The sequence below is a fragment of the Peromyscus maniculatus genome, chromosome 10 (genome assembly GCF_049852395.1).
Source record: "Peromyscus maniculatus bairdii isolate BWxNUB_F1_BW_parent chromosome 10, HU_Pman_BW_mat_3.1, whole genome shotgun sequence".
In the NCBI taxonomy this organism is placed as follows: domain Eukaryota; kingdom Metazoa; phylum Chordata; class Mammalia; order Rodentia; family Cricetidae; genus Peromyscus; species Peromyscus maniculatus.
Window position 1 is genome coordinate 92,810,860 of NC_134861.1, and position 11,248 is coordinate 92,822,107.

Below are 11,248 nucleotides of genomic sequence, written 5' to 3' on the forward strand. Positions count from 1 at the left end.
CTGACTGCGGAACATGGGTTTCTGATGCAGCAATGATATGCACTGGGAAGGCACAGTGTTGCGAACTGAGGAGTGGAGGATCCCGTCTGCACTGTCTCTAATAGTCTGAGGAATGCTGTCCTCAGAGAACACAGTAAGAATAGTGTCCTCAGAGTCATGTGCCCTGGCCTATCGGGCACTGAGTCAAATCCGCAGTCAAATCCGCAGCATTTCAGAGATGCTCATCCGTGCCCTGTTTGAGTGCACAGGCCCTCCTTGCAGTTACGTCTCCGTGAGGGGGAGACACGCAGTCATGCCCAGTCTCTGTGAACACAGACAGCCACTGCCCCATGCTTTAGGGAAGCATGCTCTTTTGAGAAGCAGTGCTCTTCCCTATGTCCCTGTAGACACCTCCACTGACAGCCAATCAAATCTGTTCTCCCTTTATAGCTAAATCCCTGACCAACTGGATCGTCCCTGGTTCTAGGTAAGCTTAGCTTTTTCTCAGCCTCCCTTTTCTGGTCAGCAGCAATGACCAAGACCATCGTCTCCTCCCCTTCTTCCTCTTACCCTAGTCTATATGAGGGCATGACAGCTGGCTTGTGTGTGTGCAGGTCTTATGCTTGCCTTCTTGGCCTTTGTTTTCAGTCAGTGAGGGTATTTTAGTTATCACAGGTCTTCCCTGATGATATTGCACACCCCCTGGGTTACCAGTGAAGGATCTCCTCTCGGGGTAGCTAGGCACCCGTCCAACCAGCTGATCTCAACCTAAACAGCACATTAGAATCCTTTTGACATCTTCAGCCCAGGCTCCAGCAGACCAGTTAAATCAGGATCTCTGACCTATCAGAAGATTTAACAGGCAGAAGTAATTTTTATTGTGCATGGATTTTCGTGTGTGTATTTCTGTGTGTGTGTACATACATGGGTGCACTCGAGTATGTAAGAAACACTGGTGTGTGTGTTGGGGGGTGGGGCTGGCATGGACCAGACAATGTCAGGCATCCTCCCCAGGAGCACCATCTCATTGGTCTCTCATTGGCCTGGAACTCACCACTTAGACTAGGTTAACTCGCCGGTGAGGTAGCCCCAGGATCCCCTGATGACTCCTCCCCAGTTGGGATAGTAAGCAAGCATCACCACACCTAGCATTTTTACGTGAATCCTAGGGACTGCACAGGTCCGCATGCTAGCAGGCAAGTACTTTACAGGCTGCGCCATCTCTGCCTGGGACATCAGTGCTTTCAAAGCTCTTTAGGTAATTAATAGGAACAACCAAGACTGAGACCCATCACTTATTCTTCCCATCTATTGCACATGTCCATAACATGATCCTTCTCCAACCAGTGGGAGAAGAGAAGCAAAAATTCCAGAGTGGAGACACAGATCCTGCACCTTCTACAGTCTGGGAAGGGGCTGCACAGGTCACGTGTCAAGCTAAGACTTATTTCCAACTAGAACCAGTTATTCCCAGCACAACATTGTTTGAGACTCTACCAGGAGGAGACCTAGTTGTCGGACTGAGGGAGGGAGGTTCTGAATGCGGAGGATGTTGTAGCCAGAGCCTCTGGCCATCAGAACTAAAATGCCAAACAGTAAGGGGATGGAGACCTTTGCGGAAGTCTTCAGTACTTCTGTCTGTCTGAAGGAGCTGGACAGTTGCTGGAGGACGTGACTTCTGACCTATGCCTTTGAGAGGGGATAGAATTTTTGCTGGCACAGAAGAGCCTGAAGATAACTGGAGAAAGGTCAGGAGGCAGCCATGAATCTTTTCATCCAAACTTCACCATCCTTTGAGCTTCCAAAAGCTTAAAGGCTCTCAGCTATCATGAGGTATTACTGTTGGAGGTTTTTTTTCTGGGGGGGGGGGCTGCCCCCCAGCTCCCAAATAAATTACACATAGAGGCTTATACTTAATTATGAATGCCCAGCCTTAGCTTGGCTTAGTTTCTAGCCAGCTTTCCTTAACTTATTCTGTCTACCTTTTGCCTCTGGGCTTTTCCCATTCTCTTCTGTAAATCTTACTGGGTTGTTGGCCCCTGGAGTCCTCCTCCTTCTCTGGCTTCTAGATCTTAGATCTCTCCTCCCAGTTTTCTCCTTCTATACATTCTCTCTGCCTGCCAGCCCTGCCCATCCTTTCTCCTGCCTTGCCATTGGCCCGTTCAGTTCCTTATTAGACCATCAGGTGTTTTAGACAGGCACAGGAACACAGCTTCACAGAGTTAAATAAATGCAACATAAACAAAAGTAACACACCTTAAAATAATATTCTACTACAAGGCATCCCAAAGGGTTTTGGTTGTAGTGAAAGCAGAGGGATTTCTTTGGGGCTGGGGTTTCCCTGGAGAGGATAAAGGGGCTGCGTCTACAGCAGTGAGGACAGTCCAGGGCACCCGGGGAGCCTAGAAACTAGGTTGGCAGTGGGTGCTGAGCACCAATTAGCATCTGTCAGTTCCCTTTCCATGTGCTTACAGCCATCTGATAGTCACGACTCTCATCTAATAAATCAATCAACTACTATCAGCTTTGGGTTTAACCCTATCCCAAGAATATCCAGCGGCCAGATGCACACCCCATACCTGTGGGTACATAGAATTGTTTGGCATTTTGCCAGTGGGTGAGCAAACATTTTTTGGGATTGATAGGAGATGAGAAGGACGTGTTTAAGGAAAGTGATTTTAAACACGTTGCCACCTTCTTGAACACGAGAGGTGACAGAATCTGTCACTCAACTGCATGGTGCTTTCACATCAGGGTAATGCTATGCTGAAGGCAAATGGAAGAAGCCAATGAGAAACTTCTCTGTTCCTCCTCCTTGCCTAAAAGCAGATGAAGCTCAAGGAAATGTCTCTCTCCGTCCCTGCCTTCTCTTCAGAGCTAATCATGAGAGACAGTTTCACACGTTCAATGACATAAAAAAAACTTGCATAATTTATCTTCCTAACTGGCCCATATCTTCCATTAGCTTTCCATGTAAGCTGCTGCCAGCGTCATACAAGATAAAGTCAGTCAACACTCTGGGACGGAGAAGGAAGAGGTTCATGAGATCCCACCCCTAAATGAGGGGGTCCTGGAAGTTTACAGCTACCTTGGGAGGGCAAGTCAGATGTTGTCAGTGGTATGGCCCACGGTAGGTTGTCCATGCTCCAGTGGGTGGACCTTACACCCATGTGCATAGGGTAGCACTGATTTGCCCCAGTGGATGATAGGAGGAGGAGGAGGAGGAGGAGGAGGAGGAGGAGGAGGAGGAGGAGGAGGGGGTGATGGAGCTGGGGCAGAGATGTAGGGGTGTGGGGGGAATCTATGAGGAATTAGAGGGATCAGGCAGCAGATATAATCTAAATACATAGTAGTCATACATGAAATTACTGAAGAATTAATTAAGAGTCAGTCTTTGAGGGGCCTGGTGGGGCAATCCCTTTGAGCTCCTCCGAGGGCTTCTGTGTATGACGCCCGGACGGGTTCACAAACCTGTTTGTGCTCCTCCTCCTACTCAGTCTTCAAGGGTAAAGTTACCAGACCTCGGCTAGACACTGCTATGCGCCGACAGAAAACGGGATCAGACTTCTCCGAACACAGCAGCGCTCGCTCCTGGGAGGCCGCTGCTTTGCCAGAGGCTCCCATCAAAAGCAGACCGGTCAAGCACGCCTAACCGCCCTGCTTGGGGTTCACAGACCCTCCCAGACCCACCAACCAGCACCACACTCCCGCTGTTTTCACAGTTTCCAGCTCTCTTCATTTTCAACCCTGTGATGCGCAGAGGACCGACATGGTCAATCCTTTTCTGGGAGTGGGAGCCTACAGCGCCCAGCGGGATCGCCCCGGTGATGGTCCTGGTGACCATCTGGTGACCATCTGGTTGCAGTGGCAGGCGGCCATTAGTTTGCTTTTGTCTGGAACCCAAGGGGCAGGGCACAGCTGCTGGAACAAGGCCTGGCATAGACACAGCCTGGCCAGGGCAGCTTGCAGGAGCGCACAGGGTGTGTGAGCGACGAGGTCGGCAGCCACACAGAGGGTCCGAGGAGCCAAGCTATTCCGTTTCCCCCCAGGAGGGAGAAGCGACTGCAAGGCCCACGCATCACAGTGGCGCCCTGGGCTTTACAGGAGGCACAGGCGCCACTTCTCCAGGGTTTGCCTCTCTTCCCCTCCTGTTTCTTTGTTGACTTTTGTCACAGGGCTGAGTTTGCCTCCTGTAAACCCAGCAGCGCCAACCATCACAGTTCTCTGTCTCTTTGTTCAAAAGACATTTCCAGGACGCTGGGTTCTCGTTTTCCTCTCTCCTGTTACTTCCAGATTCATCTGCCGTGAGCCGGGTGTGGTGCCACGTGCCTGTGTGACCCCAGCACTCGGGAGGCTGAGGCAAGAGGACCGTGACCCTGAGGTGCAAAGAGAAACTTCGGTTTTGTTTGTTTGTTTAAAATCACCTGGCATTTTTTTCTAGATCTGCTCCTTGCTCATTCAGGTGTGTTTGCCTGTCTCCTCCATATTTCCTCAGCTGTCTGAGTCTCCTACTGGCTGAAATGTCTGTCTTAGTTAGAGTTTCAGTTGCTGGGAAGAGACACCATGACCACGGCAACTCTCATAAAGGAAAACATTTAATTGGGGTGGCTTGCTTACAGTTTCAGAGGTTCAGTCCATTATCATCATGGCAGGGAGCATGGCAGCATGCAGGCAGATGTGGTGCTGGAGAAGGAGCTGAGCGTCCTATGTCTTGTGCAGGCCACAGGGAGTGGTCTGCAACACTGGCCATGGCTTGAGTATATATGAGACCTCAAAGCCCGCCTCCACAGTGACACACTTCCTCCAACAAGGCCACACCCACTCCAACAAACCCACCCCTCATAATAGTGCCACTCCCTTTGGGGACCATTTTCTTTCAAACCACCACATTCCACTCCCTGGCCCCCAAAGGCTTGAAGCCATATCATAATGGAAAGGTGCATTCAGTCTAACTTCAAAAGTCCCCATAGTCTATAAAAGTCCCGAACATATTTAAAAGTCTAGAGTTCAAATTATCTTCTGAGATTCATGCAATCTCTTAACTGTAATCACCTGTGAAATCAAAAATCAAAAAGATCACATACTTCTAACATATAATGGCCCAGGATATACATTACCATTCCAAAACGTAGGGAAGGAAATACTGGACCAAAGCAAGACCAGAAACCAGTTGGGCAAACTCCAAACTCGGCATCCCCATGTCTGATGTCAAAATGCTCTTCAGATCTCCAACTCCTTTCAGCTTTGTTGACTGCAATACACTTCTTTCTCTTGTGCTGGTTTCACTCCCTGTTAGCAGCTCTCCTCAGCAGGTATCCCATGGCTCTGGCATCTTCAACATCTTGGGGTCTTCAGCTTCAGGTCTTCATGCAATGGCCTCCCTAGGCCTCCATTCAGGGACACTTCTGTCACATGCCTGGCCTCAGTGGCTTTCCTTAGTTGCAGAGGCAAATTCCTTAACTCCAGAACCACGTGGCCAAAGTTGCCAAGTTCTGCTGTTTACTGGGGCTGGAACGTGGTCCCCTCATTCAATTACGTCTTCACCAACTTCCTATTTTCAATGAATTCCTTCACTGCCTAAGCTTGGCTGTCCTGGATCTCGCTCTGTAGACCAGGCTGGCCTCAAACTCAGAGATCTACCTGCCTCTGCCTCTGAAGCACTGGAATTAAAGGTGTGCGCCACCACAGCCTGGCTGTAAGCTTTTCTTTAACTCCTTTTCACAAGATGGAAACTTAGCTGGGGTGGGATCTTGCCCTGAGGTCAGCACTCCCTTTATTCCATTTCTTTATCTGTTTCTCTCCTTGAACACAGAATTTGGCTCCATTCCACTTCCTGGTGCTCCTTTTCTCCTCAAACTTTACATTTTGTAATTTACCCTGCTCAGCTTGCTTCTTTTCATTACAAATCTTCACTGGAGTTATCACTAATAACTCTATATATAACTAATAACAAAACCAGGCTGTTTTGAGATTTCCACTGCCAATAGAATTAATGCAATCTCTTCTCTTTAGCCTCAGGCAGACTCTTCAGACAAGGACAAAACCCAGCCACTTTCTTCACCAAAATATCACAAGAATGATCTCTAGGCCACACATTAATATTCTTCTCCTCGGCAACCTCCTGAGCCAGCTGTAAGGATTCGGTCCTTAATTATGTCGACGGCGGCCCAGCCTAAAAAGCGGATGGGCCCTCTGTGCGCTCTCTTGTCTCCTCTCCTTTCCGCTCCTTCCTCCCATCGCCCCTCTTCTCCCCCCCCCAGAAAAAGCTCTAAAAAGGTAACCATGGCTGTGATTCTGTCAATCAGCATGCTCCTCCGTCTGCATGGCAACCAGCCACGAGGAGCAGCGCCGTAGAATAAACAACACCAGCCCCCCACAGTTCAAATCACGCTCAGCCCCACTGCCTTCCATGCTCCTACTAGGATGGCCCATTAAGCAGCACTTAAAGCATTCAAATGCTTTTCTAATCCAGAGTCCTAAGGTCCATATTCCTTCAAATAAAAACATGGTCTGGCCTATCACAGCAATACCCAGTCCCTGGTGCCAACTTCTATCTTAAGATTTCTATTGCTGTGAAGAGACATCATGACCACAGCAACTCTTATAAAGGAAAACACTTAATGGGGTGGCAGCTTACAGCTTCAGAGGTTTAGTCCATTATCATGGTGGGACATGGCGGCATGCGGGTAGACATGGTGCTGGAGAAGGAGCTGAGAGTGGAGAAGGAGCTACATCTTGATTCCATAGGCAACAGGAAGTGGTCTGAGACAGTGAGTGGGGCTTGAACATATATGAGACCAAAAAGCCCGCCCCACTTCCTCTGACAAAGCCACACCCACTCCAACAAGGCCACACCTCCTAATAACACCACTCCCTTTGGGGGCCATTTTCTTTCAAACCACCAATGTCCCTTTCAGGTCCTGTTGAGGGTCACCAGTCACTAGTCATTGATGGCTGTGTGAGCTGAACACCGTCCCCAAGTCCCTCACTCTAAAAAAGACAGAAACTGAATGTAGTCCAGTACAGTATTCAGGGAAGGAAACAAATCTTGGACCATGGGAGAGGATGTCCCCTGGACCCTCTACCATAGTGGTTCTCTAAGGGCGGCTCCGAGCCACGTGGCAAATTTTAGAGAGGTCCTGTGTAGGAGAAGGGGCAGGTGGAGCAGCGGCTCTCACATGGTGGCCTGAATGAAGCTGATTACAAAGACAAACCCCACGTCCAACTCTGTTCCCGTGACGAACTTGGTATCTGCACAGGCTGAACGGCGGAAGAGGCCCACGGGGGCACACACCGTGAGTACCCACACTGAGCATGCATGCACACCTCGTGCTTCATTCCTGCTCTGCCCTCCACATCACCCCTTCCCCAGAGCAGGGCAAGCCAGGCCTGGCCCGCTGAGGAGGTACCCAGCACAGGGCCAGGAGCCTGCTCTTGGGACCAACCGATTGGGTTTGAACCCGATCTCAGCATTTTGTGAACTTGCGCCTTTTTCCTCAGCTGTGAACTAGGGCTAACAACTCCCCACCCACCTCAGGAGCACATCTGAAGCACAGCCCATGTCAGTGGCAGGCATCCCATTGCTGCCAAAACCTTTCATTTGCAAAGAAAAAGGGGAGAACAGAACAATCACACCGGGAGAGAAAGGAAGAAATGATTCCAGAACAGCAGCCTAAAGGCTCTCGGGTGGCCACTCAGGAGGGCCCCACCTGTCCTTCCTCCATCAGGAAGCATTTCCATGCATCTTGAGAGTAAAAATGAGGCACTCTCCTCTCCAGGTCTCAGACACAGGGATAATTCAAACAGATGGTGTGGCCAAGGCCCCAAACCCCCATCCTGGACCTCGAGAACTGCCTGGCTTACGTGGGATTTTGTCAGAGCACAAATCCAGGGATGTTTGCTGTCAAGGGGCAGGCAAAGAAGGTGCCTACTAGCTTCGTGCTCTGCTTATAAAGACATAAGAAGAAGGGCCACTATGAAATGAGATCGTCTGTAGCCGAGTCCGTATGTTGGAAGACGGTGGAGTCTGAAGTTCGCTGAGCACATAGGCATGAGAGATGCTGTCCTTGCGGGGCAAGAAGGTCTGGCCAGAAGGAAGGAGACGCTTGATGCCCGGCTGTCACGCTGGCTTCACGAAGGAGGAAGTCTCACCAGTGGAAGGAAGCCAACTCTTCCCGTTCCTCTCCAGCCCACACTGGCTGCTTCACATCCAAACCAGCCAGCCAAGCCATCGTGGGAACTAGGTCAGAGCCAAGCACCAGATGAGATGGCTGACAGACATCTTCCCGAAACCCTGTCTCCTCTAACCAGTCAAGGCTCAGGCCACCACACCAACCCTCTCCATCATGTGCAGCATATTCGTGAAGCTCAGAGAGGTGCTGTGCCTACTCAGATGGTAGCTAAGCTCTGTACAGCTGTCAGGAGACATGTGGTATCGGGGGGAGGGGATCATCTTTTTCCTGTTCTTAATAGATGGCATTTTATGATATGACCTTGTTTATTTATTTGTGGTTTTTGTTTTGTTTTGTTTTGTTTTGTTGGGTATTTTTGGGTTTTGGGGTGTTTTGTTTTTTGGTGTTTATTTTTTTTTTTTTTTTTTTTTTTGAGATGGCGTCTCACTCTGTAGTCCTGGTCTGATTAACACCGTGTGGGAAGAAGACCCAACGCCTGGCAATCTCCTACCTCAGCCACCTCGGAGCTTGGATTGCAGGCAGATCCCACAACCCCAGATAGTAGAGCCTTAAAATTGTGCTTTGAGGGAGAGATGGCTCGGTGGTTAGAGCACCAGCTGCTCTTTCAGAGGACCAGGGTTCAATTCCCAGCTCCCATCTGTAACTCCAGTCCCAGAGGAGCCGACACTTTTTTCCAGTCTCCTTGGCACTGCATTCACACGGCACACAGACATACATGCAGGCAAAACACCCATCCACATAAAAGTAATTTTTTTAAATGTGTTTTAACCAATTTTGTAGTAAGTGATAAATACAAAACCTCAGAGCAATAGAAAAATCAAATTAACTTCCTATCCTGCCATGCAATGAGACTGAATTATTTCTTCTTAGCTTTATTGTTTAATTTTTTAAAGTAAATCTATAGTCAGTGTTTACAAAGTCAGCTATTTTCTCACTTGACATTTTATACTGACTTTCTATGTTTTCACAACACACAAGTATTATTCTTAATAACGTCATGTTTGATTAAACAATATTTCTATTTAATGGTTAATTTGTTCTGTTTTTCTAAAAATTAGTGTGTGTGTGTGTGTGTGTGTGTGTTCATGTGTGTGCAGAAGCTTGTGAAAAGGAGGTATCAGATACACTGGAGTCACAATCAGTTGTGAGCTATGCTGTGGGTGCTGGGAACTGAACCCAGGTCCTCTGGAAGGGCAGCCAGTGCTCTTAATCACCAAGCCATCTCTCCAGCCCATATCTTTGTGTTGATTTATTTCTCCAGGAAACAGTCTCAAACGTGTCACCAGGCCAAAGGATGTGGTGTTGCATGGCTCGTCACACTCTGCCATGCTGTTTTCCAGAGATATTTGTGATAATTTATGTCAGCATGGGAATATGGCTTTCTCAAAAGCCTTACCAGACTTGATTTTTATATGTAAGATCTTCACCAGTTTAACTGGAATTTCATAACTTTGGGGAAGTTTGCTCTTGTTGCCGTCATGGAGGCTGAGTCTTTCCCCGAGGGTCTGTGTTTATACGCTGTAGTATGACTGAGGACATAGTTCCTTGACCATTGATACAGTAGACGGATCCCGCCCTGTGGGTCTGAGTCTGTCCCCTTGGTCTTCTAGGTGTTAATTATTTTTTCATCCATTCTATTTATCACCAACATTCCTCCCCTAAGTCTCTTTGACTAGAGAAGGTTTTGCTCAGTGAACACAGCTCCGACTCGGGTGAAGACCATCAATCCAGGCCCAGCTCCGGGTGCTCTGTTTTCTGCTGGCTGCACAGTCTAATATTCTCATAAATTTTCCTGTACACTGCCTGATTCTTAGGCTCCCGAGCTCTCTGATGAACTGTATTCCCAATTTGTCAGATTTACCCGGCAATTACTCAGTGTTGTGCCATGTGCCATTAAAAAAATGAGGATTATGTGTTTGCTTGCATTTCTGTTCATTTCTGGCTTCTGCCACGGCTTTTGGTTGAGGGAACATTTCAACCCTATCAGCTGGAAGCACCTCACAGCTGCTGGAAGACACAGAGGTGATGATATCCACAGCAGAGGATGGGAGCAGGGGGGGGGGGGGCACAAAACAACAAAAACTTGCAGGCAAGTTGAATCTAAAATTTAAACAAAATAAATATTTGAAACGTTACAGAATCGACCTAAGGTCAACTTAATTAGCTAAAGAATATGCAGGACCTAGACTTTTGCAGGCCTCGGTCCAAATGAAGAAACAGCAGCTCCAGTGAGAGCAGATTAGGAACGGTCAGCATCACATGGAGCACACCACGAAAAGTGACCCCAAAGAGTCAGGCTCTAGGCCTGCAATTCCAGCACCAGGGAGGTTGAAATAGAAATAGCATGAATTCAAGGCCATCCTCGGCTACCTAGCAGGTTTGAGGCTAGACTACATTCCATGTCTCAAAAACAACCAGCCCAAAGATCCACACCTTAAAAAAAAGTATCACAAAAAGAAAAAGAGTTACTAATTCAAGTTATTTACATTTATTCAGTGTGTGTGTGTGTGTGTGTGTGTGTGTGTGTGTGTGTGTGTGTGTGCAATAAGAGGACACATGACTGGAATCACCTCTCCCTTTCCACCAGCTGGATCCAGGCTCGGTGGCGAGCACTAAACCATCCTCTGACTGTTATTATTTCTCTGCTCCCCACCACACCCTCACCATGAGAAGGGTTCCCAGTTGGGGAAGAAGGCATCCTGGCACGCTTCCTTCCTTTCTCATTTCCTGTTCACTCGCCAGCTAAAGGGCTAAGCCACTCACTCACCCACCACGTGCACAGTTCCTATCCATCAATGCGGTCTGGGGAACGGCTACAGCCACAAGCGGAAGTCCAGTCTCACAGCCGCATATCCATAGCGAGAAGGCGACTTTGTCCAGGGTGATAGACACAACTCCATTTCAGTTCCAAATCATAGATTCCCAATAACGGTTACTGTGGTCACTACAGTTTGCAGTTATTGACGGCTTAGATTATGCCGAGACCCACCAACACTACTGGCCCATTTTACAGATGTGGCAAAATGAAGTTACAAACTTGGCCAAGATCACTAACCTAGCAATAGCAGAATTGAAGA

The 11,248-nt window shown here is 48.4% G+C and overlaps 1 long non-coding RNA gene across 1 annotated transcript; it reads left to right on the forward strand.

Annotated features, from left to right (window-relative positions):
• Positions 1 to 429: 429 nt before the first annotated feature.
• On the forward strand, positions 430 to 6,208 carry LOC121820974 (uncharacterized). The gene is made up of 4 exons (XR_006061643.2): positions 430 to 466; positions 2,945 to 3,109; positions 4,273 to 4,360; positions 5,992 to 6,208. It is a non-coding gene; the product is annotated as an uncharacterized LOC121820974 (long non-coding RNA).
• The last annotated feature ends 5,040 nt before the right edge of the window (positions 6,209 to 11,248 follow it).